Source organism: Arachis ipaensis, chromosome B09, assembly GCF_000816755.2.
Source record: "Arachis ipaensis cultivar K30076 chromosome B09, Araip1.1, whole genome shotgun sequence".
Lineage (NCBI taxonomy): Eukaryota > Viridiplantae > Streptophyta > Magnoliopsida > Fabales > Fabaceae > Arachis > Arachis ipaensis.
In genome coordinates this window covers 8744728-8757106 of record NC_029793.2, presented here as the reverse complement: position 1 = coordinate 8757106, position 12379 = coordinate 8744728, and the positions used below count along the sequence as shown (strand labels likewise).

Below are 12379 nucleotides of genomic sequence, written 5' to 3'. Positions count from 1 at the left end.
CTGAGGGAGAGGAAGAGAACCGTGACCTTCTCAATGAATTTCTAACTTCGATTTCTTGTAAATCGTATTTTCAATAAAAAATATAATCCGGTAAAAGTGTTCGTATCTTTCTCTTCTACACGTTGGCGTTATTTTTGTTCGATAGAAGTTAACGGTAGCGTAACTCCTTTTCCTCTTGAGTTCGGCTAATTGGAGTTTTAGGAGGCACAGACGACTTCTGACGTTTTCTTCTTTAGCAGCTCAGTCAGAAAGTTTTTCCAAAATTTTTGTTGATTCTGATTTCGTATGAAGGTAGAGGATTTATTTTAAAATTAACTGTTTTAATTTATAAATGCTATTGAAGTTTAGTGAGTAACTGCAAATAATTCATAAATGTCTCGTTTGATTAACAGATGAAAATTGATGAAATTGAGATTGTTGGTGATTGCGAATATAATTGAATGTGATGAAATTGGTTGAATTGTGGCTGTGAATGGTAATTAATCTGGGGTTATTTATTAATTTGAATATGCTGAGTTGATTATTGAAAACCTGTTGTATAAGTAATTGATGAATTGAGTTTGGGTTATGGCTGTGATTATGACTAGTTTCGTTGTTGTGAGTGATTAACTGGTGAGATTGATTTTTGTTTGATTTGTTGGTATTGAATTGAGATTTGAAAATGATTTCTGATATTGGAATTAGTTTGAGTTATTGGAGACGATTAAAAAAAAAGTTGAGAATGGTTCGGTTGGGACCCGAAAAGGGTGGTGAAGTCCAATTTTAAATGGAGATGCTGTCCAATTTTTGTAAAAATATACGAAAAGTGATTTCATTTTTAAAATCTGATTTATAAGCTTATTTTGAGAAATTATTGATTTGATTTATGAATAATTATTGGTTTGACTCAATAACATAAGATTGAAAAGTCTGAATTTTATTAAAATAGAAAGTGGCTTAACTTCAAAGAAAACGTTTTAATTACTGAAAACTACTTGATTTCGATTTATTACAAAAAGTCTTATTTTCAGTTTGATTTATTAAGAAAGTATAAGGTTTTAGGTTCAGTTTTTTTTAGAATAGATTTTGTTTTAAGTTATTATTTGCGTTCGGTTTGTTAAGAGAAAGAAGGAAAGAGGAAAGAGAACACGGCACGTGTGATTATGAAATGAATAAAAGGTCACGAGAGGGTGACGAAAAGTAACTAGTTAGGGTGCCGATGTGAGAATGTTAAGCCGTGGGCTTTATGTGTGAATGATTGTGCGGGGATGCCCGTGTGTATGGAATGGCTTCTAGGAGAAAGTGGCACATGCTTCAACTAGAGAATCAGCGCCTGCAAGAAGTAGAAACTTGTAGAGGTTATGCCGCTGGAATGCCTTATCTGACTTGTGAGTCAGATTGCATCAGGTGCGGGTCGAAACCGACAAATGAGCTCATTACCTGCGATAGGACTAGACATGCATCATCATTGCTTGCACATTTGTATTTAATTGTGTTTGTTTTTCTTGTCTCTCTGTGATTGTGTTGTTTGTCTTATTGCTATTTGTTTGTGTTGATCTGTTTTATGTGCTATTTGTTTGTGTATTGAGGTGACTGGAACTGAGGTTGTGATTGAGATTTGTCTTAAGTTCAAAAATTTAAAGAAGGTAATTAATTATATAAAGTAATAGTAAAAAGTATTTTCAAAAGGTTTGATAAAAATATAGTTTTATTGAGTAAAGTTAATTATTTGCATTTTATTTCATTACTCTTATGGCATTCTCCTTCCCTACTGAGAACGCGTGATTTGTTCTCACCCCAAAATCTTCCACCCTTTCAGTGGCACAGGTTCGAAGACTCAGTTTGAAGCTGCGGGCAATTATTAGTCTTATTTGAGTTAAGTTTATGTGTTGAGTAGCTTTCCTAGAATTCTCTCGCCTTTGTTAGTTAAGATTTTATTTTATACAGAGGGATAGGAGTTGTATCTGAGTTTCATTTTAATTCTTTTGTATGATATTTATTATTCTTACTAACTATGTGACTAGTATTGTTTGGAGATCTTTGATATATGATTTTAATTAATAGAAACAAAACTTTTCGTCTTTTTCTTAAAAATTGAAATGCGAAATCAAACTAAAGGCTCAGTATTAGATAGTAAATACAGAAAACAGGTCAGTAACGCCTCACTTTTGATACGATCATGACATGCTGAAAGTCAGGGTGTTACACTAGCGACTAGAATTCCCAAGCTCCACCACATATTACATTAGCATCTCCCTACAAGACAACAATAATGATATAGATGACATCAAATAGCACTCAAAAGAAAACTAAGGAAAAAAAAAACAGACACCTTGAAAACTAAAATTTTAATAGTGTGTGTCACAAACTGCTCTTTTTATTTCTTCTTTCTTGTTCTTTTCCCTTTAACTTGAATCCTATTGAAAGAGTTTAAAGATATCACACAGAATAAATGAAAGAAGAAAAAAGAAAAGAAAAGAAAAGAAAAGCCACTACCTAAAAAACATGAAAATGCTTATTACCATATATTGATAAATGATAATTCAACCATATGAATATATGATCTATGAGGTGCCTATACTATTCTCACATACATCATCATATAATTACTAGTCACATTATTTACCTTAGGTACATAAATTCTAGCATCAATTTCTCTGGGACTTTACCTATAGTAATCCATACCAGACCAGCTTTTGAACGGGATCACCATGTTAGTGGCATGAACTAGTGTTTTAAGTAGCTTGTTAATCATTTTTACATCATTAGCTAAAAAAATTAATGAACTACTCTTCATCAAAGATATCAGAGAAATTATTACAAAGTGAACAAAGGAATATAAAATCTAACTATAACCAGTTAATCAGTTACCTATTGTCCCAAAAAAAATGGAGACATAAAGCTTAACATACATAAACCTAGGGTTCAAGCCTTCTTCTCAAAGGATTGGGGCTAGGATTTGAGTTGGGTTTTGAATTGAGCCATGGACAGCAACTTCTTGCCACCCTGCTACCTTGGATATCGGTCACCACCGTAGACGCGATTATGACGATTTGGCGTGCTTACTCATCAATTCTACGCAGACACTACTTCTCTGAGACGCAAAGCAAGAACGTTATGAAATAGAGGAATAGAATCGCAAAAACGTATGATTTTGCAAGTTAACTCGCGATTCTTGGCAGCAGCACTAATAATTAACCATTAACAAATTAAAATCAATAACAATTAACAGAGTGGCAATCTTTCTCTATAAAGGAGTAAAGAATAAAATTTACATTATTCTCTATGAACTATTTAACTCAATCAAAGTGGCCAACAGAACAAACAAACAAAAAATAATAATCGATTCTATATGAAATAGTTAACTCAGTGAATTATAAAAATTAATTATTTTGTAATTTACATTAAAAATGAAGAAATCAAAGGTGAAAAGTACCATAATCAATGTGAAAAACTAGAAATTGCTGAATTAGCAACAACCAGTGTAGAGAATTGCACCTCAGTGGAAAAGTAGTGAAAAACCTGAAATTCAACAAAATATCAATCAAACCAATCCAAACAAATTGAAATTTCAGACTCAAGAATCATAATAGCATGCTTAATTAACTATGAACTAAGACAAAAGCTGATAAAAAAATCCCAATTTTAATCTAAATTAACCTAATCAGGAAAAATAAGTTTGACTAAATAAAATTACTAAGTAAAAATTAAAATCTAACTAAAATATAATGAATTAAATTAAAGAACAGCAAAATGAATTTTTCCAAAACCTGAAAAATAAAGAATAGAGTAACAAAAAGGCAGGGGTGAGGAGGTTGCAGCTGAGGGGTGATCGCCGTGTTACCAGAGTAATAAACTAGCGATTCAATGTGTTATAAGTTAACTCAATCACGATTCAATATGCTCTTTAAAGTTCAACCACAAACAAAAATCTCAGAGAAAAAAATTCCTGATTATAACACCATTGCTGGGAAGAAAGGCTTTTCTTTTTATCCCAATAGGAAGTGTATATAGTGGCAACTGACAGATTATTTTTAATAAACTTCAAAATTGTTGCAAATATAAGAGTGCAGTTATACTCAGCATAGTTGGAATTGTTGCCCAAATATCCATTAAGGGTGTATTTTTGGTTGAATTTATAATTACAGTTCAATTCCTTTATACAAGTCTAAATTACTAACAATATTATGCAAATTGCCACTGAAATTCATCACATAAATAAAAAAAGTCAACAGAACCACAATATTTTTGGTTGAATTTATAATTACAGTTCAATTCCTTTATGCAAGTTTAAATTACTAATAATATTATGCAAATTACCACTGAAATTCATCACATGAATAAAAAAAAAGTCAACAGAACTACAAATTGTCACCGAAATTTAAAAACAACAACAAAAAAGGAGTGAAAAGCTCAATTAAAATGTAAAATTTCAGTTATAAAGCTGAAAATTAAAGAAGAAAGAACACAAAAGAAGATTTTTCTTCTCCTTCTCCATTAGACTAACCTCAAAATAGGAAGTAAAAACGCTAGAAATGATGGTTTTATATTTAGAGACATTAAGCAATGAAAAAAATCTTGTCAAATATATGCTTATAATAGATGATGCAAAATCATAATCAAAATGCAAAATAAAAATGAAAACCTTAAGAAGCAACAATCAGAACCATAAAAAATTCAAAAAAATTGAAATAAAACCTCCAAAATCAGAACTATCAAAAAGCTCAAAAAATTCAGAATTAATGCATTCAAAAATTCCTTTCCCATAGTAAAATTCAAAATCAATGCATTCAGAAAATTTTATTCCCATACTAAAATTTAGAACATTTCCATACTAAAATTTAGAATTAATGCATTTAGAAATCTTATTCCTATAGTAAAGTTTAGACATTTCTTACCAATACGCAGAGGAGGAGGAGGAGGGAGGTTACAGCTACGTGTAGCGTTGTCAGAGCTCGTAAATAGGAGGAGGAGAGACAGGGGTCGCAAATAGAAGGAGGCGAGACAAGGTAAGAAGAGGAAGAAGGAGAAGAGAAGGGAGAGGGGGTTTCTCGACGGTGGTGGTTCAGCACAAAACGAGGAGCGCACCGCGCCGTCGCTGTGGAGCAGCGTTCGTGGAGAAGATGACCGCGCCGACGCCCGTGGACGAGAGCATCGCGCCGACGCCCGTTGTAAACCCCGTTAAATTAGTAAATAATTAGTCAATAAATTAATTTTTAATAAAGAAAATTAGAAATGTGAATATTATATTAAATTAGGATAGAGCTCATCAAAACGAGAATTTTGACACTAATTTCGAAGAAATCAGCCCAAGATTAGACCGAACGGACCGAACCGGTTGAACTGGACCCAAACCGAACCCGTGGGCCCAACCGGCTCAGCATTTAAATGAGCTAAAGCTCATTTTCTTCTCTAAGAATACAACAGAAGCAGCGCTAAACGCAGTGAGAAGAAGAGAAGGGTACGAAATCCTTGTTTCAATTTCCAAACACCGTAACTTTTCGATCCGAGCTCCGATCACCGCACCGTTTACGGCCACGCGACCACCGCGTCGAGCTCTACGATTCTATTGGAATAATTTTATAGGTAACTCACTTATTCACTCTCAGCCTCTTCTTCCCCAATTTTTGAAAAAATCATGTGGATGTGTTGAATTTCCTTGTTTTTGATGTTTTAGGATCCAATTAGCTTGAAAAAATGTTTACTCTTGCTTACATGAAGCTTGGGTAAGGTGAGGATACCATAAATCCTATTTAATTTACTGAATTTATGCCTTGGGTATTAAATTGGTTATATATGTGTTATGAATGTGTATTAAGTTGTGAATAAATAATTGGAGCTTGAAATTGTGGATATTGGAACTTGGAAGAAGTTGAATACTAGTGTTTTGTTGAGGTTTTTGGGGCTGTGTTTGTGTTAATAAGCTGTCTTGATCACTACGAGAAAATTGGCCAAGGTATGGTTTAAGTTGCTTGCATTTAATATATAATGTTCTGTGAAAACTTAGGCTAGATGACTATAGGATAGGTTGGAATATATGTGTATATTGTTGTTTAGTAACTTGTTGTTAAGTATGGATTAGCATGGTGCTATTGATTAATTGATGGTTTGGCAAATTGTTAATTATTGATTTGAGGATATAAGTATATAAACTTGGGATTTATGAGCTATAGTTTTTGTTGTAGATTTTGGCATGTGTATGTGTAATTATTGTTGGTATGAGGTATGACTTTTATGGTGATTGTTGTGTTGAGGAAGAAGAACATATTGTGTTAGCAAGTGCAGGTTGTTGTGTTGGTATCATGGGATTTGTTTTGAATGAGGAAAAGGTTTTGAAAGTTTGCAAAATTTTGGTGTTGGGCCGAACTTCGGCGAGCTATAACTTAGCTTTCGGAACCCCAAATCGATTTCAACTTATTTTAAATGAAAATTGGTTTCGTGAAGTTTATGCCGTTTGAAGAATGGATGAAAAATGATTTAAAATGATTAAGTTATGCTCGACGGAAGTTTTGGGTTTGAAACAGGTAATTCTGCAACTTTTTAACTTAATCAGATTTTTTTGGAGAAAACGTACATCTACGTGTACGCGTAGCCCACGCGCACGCGTGGCGTGGAATTTTTGACTGTGCGTATGCGAGTAGCCCTATGCGTACGCGTAATGAGCCAGCATACATGTCCACGCGTATGCATGATAAGGGGATGCGCGTGCGAGCTGCCTTTTTACATTCCCACGCGTACGCGTGGCTTCTATTCCAGCAAACATGATTTTCTGAGTTTTAAACCCTATTTCAAACTTCTAAACCTCTATTTTCATTCCTATAGTCTTAAATAATAGTATTAAACCTGATAAATGGATGAAGTTAGGAAGTAGGGATAACTTGGAGGTGAAGTAAAGCTGAAAAAGGGATGAATTGAATATGCAATGTTATGAATGGTTATGTATAATACTTGGCATGATTAATTAAATGATCTGAGATACGAGATTTCCTAGGTAAAGTACCGTGGCTTGCCACCACGTATACTAGGTCGAAAACTCGATACTTTGTTAACCCTATGACGTAAGGGTGACCAGACACTTATAAATTCCCGGGAATGTTAATCCCTATTGAGCAATATTGATTATTTGAGAAAAAGCTATGCATAGACTTTTGGGGATGCACGTCGGCGGATAGTCCAAATGTTTAGCAAACCGGACTTGTCGGGTTGGCTTGATAACCGACAGATGAGACTCATCAGTCATAGGACAGGCATGTACAGAGACGGTTCCAAGTGTAGTGGTGTGGGGGCAAGCGCCCCACTACAATTTGAAATTTTTTTTAGTAGTATATGATAATAATATTTATTTGCCCCATTAGATTATTAAATTTAATCCCATAATAATTTTTTACTCAATTTTTTGTACTTAATTGTCAATTTAATAATTTTATATTAGATATTCGTTAGAATGATCAATTCTTAGATTTAAACAAAATTATTTTTCTTTTTTAAAAATTAACTCAAAAGAATATTATTGATCTTTTTTTCAAATTAGCTTTAATTTTTGCGTAGCAACTATATTAATTGAAAGAACTTTTTTAACTATGAATATTAATAAGAGACAGCTTCTAATTGTGTTGGGAAGTAAATTTTTAAATAATTGTTTAGTAATATATATGAAAAGAGAGAAATTTTGATGGTAGTGTTAAAGAAAAATTACTTAATTTTTTAAAAATATAAAACCTAAAAGAATAGAATTTTAAATTATATATTATTATTTAAATTACTATTTTAGTGTTTTAATTTTTATATTAGATATTTTGAAGGCTAATCATATTTTACAATAACAAATTAAAATATAATCATAACAATAATCAAGCTATATGTACATAAAAAATAATTATCTGTATAAAATATATATTAAAATATAAAATACACATTGAAAATAAATTAAACAATACATGTGTTTATACACAGATATATAGTGGTTAATAGATAATTTAATATTTAATTTTTTATATACACATATTATTTTTATTATAAAAATTATTATCATGTTATGTAAATTTTGCCCCACTACCAAAATTTTTTGGATCCGTCATTGGGCATGCATCATATGTATATTACTTGAATTACTTGTTTGTGCATTAACTGGGTGTGCCTAATTGTATTTGCTATGTTAAATGTATATTTGCTACTGATGAGTTTGGAAAACTCCAAATTAAATTAGTGATGATCAAACATTATTAATTTGATTAATTACAAAATTATTAACTTTATTTCAATTCATATATGTTGATTAAAATAATTTTGCTATGCAGGTTTTGATTGGGCCGAAAAGAAAAGAAAAATTGTTGCAAGCCCAAATATGAATTTTACTTTCAGCCTTGGTTAAATTGTTTGGCTGAATCAATATGTTGTTAATGGGCCAGATTCTATTATTATTAGCCCAACTCAAATTTTAGTTGGAAATCCAAGGCTTGGTCCGAAACCAATTTTGAGAGAAAGCAAATATTTTGCTTCATGCTTTCAACGGATCCCATTTCCATCATGTGATGGACTTCAAATTCAATTAACTTGCATTGGAAACATGAGAGAGAATATGCAATTGATTTGATGGCCTCATTAATGCTACACGCCACTCAGAAAGAAAGGGGAGTAGGAATTAATTCAGCTTGATTTAATTTTGTTCAATTCCATTACATGCCTTTCTTTCTAATCTCTCTTCTCTCTCATCTCTCTTCTACATTCGGTCATATCACAGAGGAAACTATAGAAGCTATGGCAAGCTACCGAAGAGAAGAAGAAGCAAGTAACAAGACCATTGTAATGATGGCAAGAAAAAGAAAACAAAAAGTATGTAGTGGCTGAGATTTTCATTACAAATGGTAAGATTTTGTGAAGAGATCTCAGCTTCTCCATACCAAAAATGGATGAAGAAGATTTCGGTCAGAGGAAGAAGATCTCAGAGGGATGGCTCGACTCTGCTTTTGTGTTCACTCATCACAGAAGGTAGCTAGGGTGGCTACGTGAAGGAGGAAGCAAAAGTGGAGCAGGAGGAGCTGTCATGCATCAAGAAGTGTCAAGGGCTAGGAATCCTACTTGGAGTGTAAGTCAAGTTGAATGGCTCATATTGATGAAGATTGGTGTAAAGAGAAGACACAGAGGTAATTGCATGTTGGTTTTAGCATTCAGTTATCTCTCCTCTCTCTCTGGCCGAACCGATTTTGCATGAAGAAGAAGAAGTTTAGCTTGGTTCATTTGGTTTCAACCGTGGAGGCTTCCCCTCTATATAAGGGAGAATAGCCAGGGCTTGAAGCAAGGAGTAAGAGTGCAAGGCATAGAGTTCTCATAGCTACCTAAGCTAACAGAAGTTCTTCTCCTTCAATGTTCTTTATTTTGTATTTTTCTGTTTAATTTTGTCTGTCTTGATTCTCATGGAAAAAGGCAAACAGTGAGGTTTGTAAGGAAAAAGCCATAGAGCGGAAAAAAGCAGAGAGTGCAAAATTAAAAGAAAAAGCCATAGATGTCCTTAGAGGTCCTTTGTACATCTGTGTTGTGTTTCATGATTCTGTGGGAATCCCCTTGCAAGTTGGGTTAGCACTTAGCAGTTGAAAACTTAGCAGTAACCAAGTCAAGTTCAGGATTGGGGATTAGATTCTGGACTTGTCCCGGATAGGAAGGGTAGTTCCTAGGGAGAATTGATGTATGTAATCATGATGATTATAGTGAAATTCCATCATTGTTGTGATGGAGACTGGATGTAGGCTGTATTGCACTTTGCAGCTGAACCAGGATACATCTTGGTGCGATTCTCTCTCTTTCTTCTACTCCATTTCTGTTTTTGCTGCACAGGAGATAAAACTGAAAAATATCTCGTGCCGGGTTACGAGATAAAAATAAAAAGTCACGTGGTTGGGTACGAGACAAAAATAAAAAAGTCTCCAGAAGTTGTTTCAAAGACTAGCAAGTGTTATTAAGTGAAAAAGGGGCTAAGATTCAACTCCCCCTTCTCTTAGCCACTGAAAACCATCAGCTACCTTTATCTATTTTTTTGTTTGTGATATATTGTCAGAGATGGAGGTACGGAGGAAGGCAGTAAGACTAGATTCAAGACTAAGTTAGATTAGGCTTAGATACTCTTAGAAAACCACCTTTTATGGTTTCTGTTTAATACTTTAAGCTTAATAGTCTGAGTGTCGGCATTCTAAGATTGCCTCTGGCATTCCGAGGACCTTATATCTTATATGTGTGGCACCTTTACCATACTGAGAACCTCTGGTTCTCACTCCATACTATGTTGTTCTTTTTCAGATACAGGTCGAGAGGCACCTCATTAGGTGTCCGGACTTCTGAGGTGAAGTGGTTATCGGGTTATTTTGTTGTATAGTTATGTATATATATGTACTTAGTTTCCTCTCAACATGACTTGATCCTTTTGACCCTCTTAGAGGCTTATGGAGAGACATGATTTTGTTTATGTAAATTTGGATTTTGGATATGTATATGCCAGCCTTGACTTCACAGGCTGAGTTAGGAGCTTGTTATTTTGTATCTTTGACCCTCTATTCCTACTTTTGTTATCTTATGCTTCATAGCTACAGTTTTCTTTGTACGAAAGTTAACTCATTTTCTGAACATTGTGCTTTTATTCCGCAATTTTTATTTCTCCTGTTCTTCAATGCTCCTAGTTTATTATATTCTTTCTGCTATTATATGTACACATTTCATTTTAGAGGTCGTAATACGACATCACCTTTATTTTACGGCTTAAGCGTAAAGCTGAGTGTGGCAGGGTGTTACACCTGTGGAAGGGAGCACAGCGCCGTCACCCGTGGAGGAGAGCACCGCGCAGTCGCCGTATATGGAGGAAAGCACCGCGATCGAGAGCTGCTGTCATACGTGGAGGAGAGCTGGGATGGTGGAGGGTGTGTTGCCGTTTGGGATTGTTTTCGAAGGGTTAGGGCTAGCTTATGGTAGTGATGAACTGAAGCACATTTGACATTCCTTCTTTTCTTTTTTTTTTCTAAGTTATTTGATAAAAATAATTGGTGGGAATATAATTAATAATTTTCCTCTAAAATTTTTAGTTATAAATAATTTTAGGCAACTTTTTATAAATCTTATTTATCTAATTTTTTTACAACTCTTATAAAATATTGTATTTTTATTTAAAAATGTACGTTGTCTTAAATTTTATATAATGCAATATTTTTTAAGTGTTGTTTTAGATATCAAAGATAACTATTTTAGTAGATGGCCAAAAATTTTGTTATCTTTGCCTTACTCAAAGACAACTCGTTAAAAATGTTGTCTTTTTCTATCTAAGACAACATTTATTAAATGTTACTTCGAATAAGGGTTATCTTAGGCAAAAAATGTTGTAGTGCAACTATCCAATAAATTAAGAAGTTGTTTAATTATTTTATATGCGAAATAAAAGATAAATACTAAATCGGTATTCGAAAGATTCTTACGTTGACAAAATGGTATGACTTTTGTTATTGACAAAATAATTTCTAAAAAAATTTAAAATTTGATGAGCGTGTCCCAAGCTCGTTGGAGCACATCTCTAGCGAATACAATACTGACGTGGCCACCGTGTTTTCATGATCTTTTCATGACCTGACAAACCCCTAACCTTAATCAAAACCCAGTGGTCATATCAACATCGTGTTCGTCGGAAATATACTCCGGTGAGCTTGGGGACACGCTTGTTAAATTTTAAAATATTCCAGAAACCATTTTATATCAATAACAAAAATCAGGTACCATTTTATCGGATTTGTATCCTCTAAATTTTAAATTTTACTTTAGAGAGTAAAGTATGATCTATCACTATTTATTTCATAGGTGGAACCAAGAAAAAACATGAGAGAAAAAATATTCTATGATATGATGAGAGATATCACTTTATCATCTAAAGTAAAAATCTAAAATTTAGAGAATTCAAATTTTATTTTATCAGCACTAGAATCTTTCGAATACCGATTTAATATTTACCTCTGCGTAATAATAAATATGCTTTTAATATCTGTATTAAATACGTGTTATTGTAATTTTGATTTCTCAGTTTTATTTTGATATTAGTTTTTCATTTGTATTAGAGGTTTTAATCTCTATTACTCTACGTTAATATTAAATTGGAATATATTATAAAGAAAAACCCTCAAGGACCAATAATTTTAATATATATTGATTAGTTTTTTTAGTTAATAATTTAATATTTTTAGTTAATAATTTAATATTTTTAGTATAATTGTTCAACATCATATTTTTAAATAATATTAGTTAATTGTTAGTTGAAAAAAATAAATTGTATTGATTCTGTGATATTGTTCTATCATAAAGATTCATAAAATCTTGTAGAAGCTAAGGATAAAAGGTTTTTCAATTAATAAGTTATGTATGTGTATGCCATCAA

At 32.9% G+C, this 12379-nt stretch overlaps 1 long non-coding RNA gene across 1 annotated transcript in view; it reads right to left on the bottom strand.

Moving 5' to 3' along the window:
- LOC110267092 overlaps window positions 1-3395 on the bottom strand; it is a 4297-nt gene extending 902 nt beyond the window's left edge. The window contains exon 1 of the long non-coding RNA XR_002354424.1: window positions 2892-3395. This is a non-coding gene — a long non-coding RNA (uncharacterized LOC110267092). The remainder of the gene's footprint in view (window positions 1-2891) is intronic.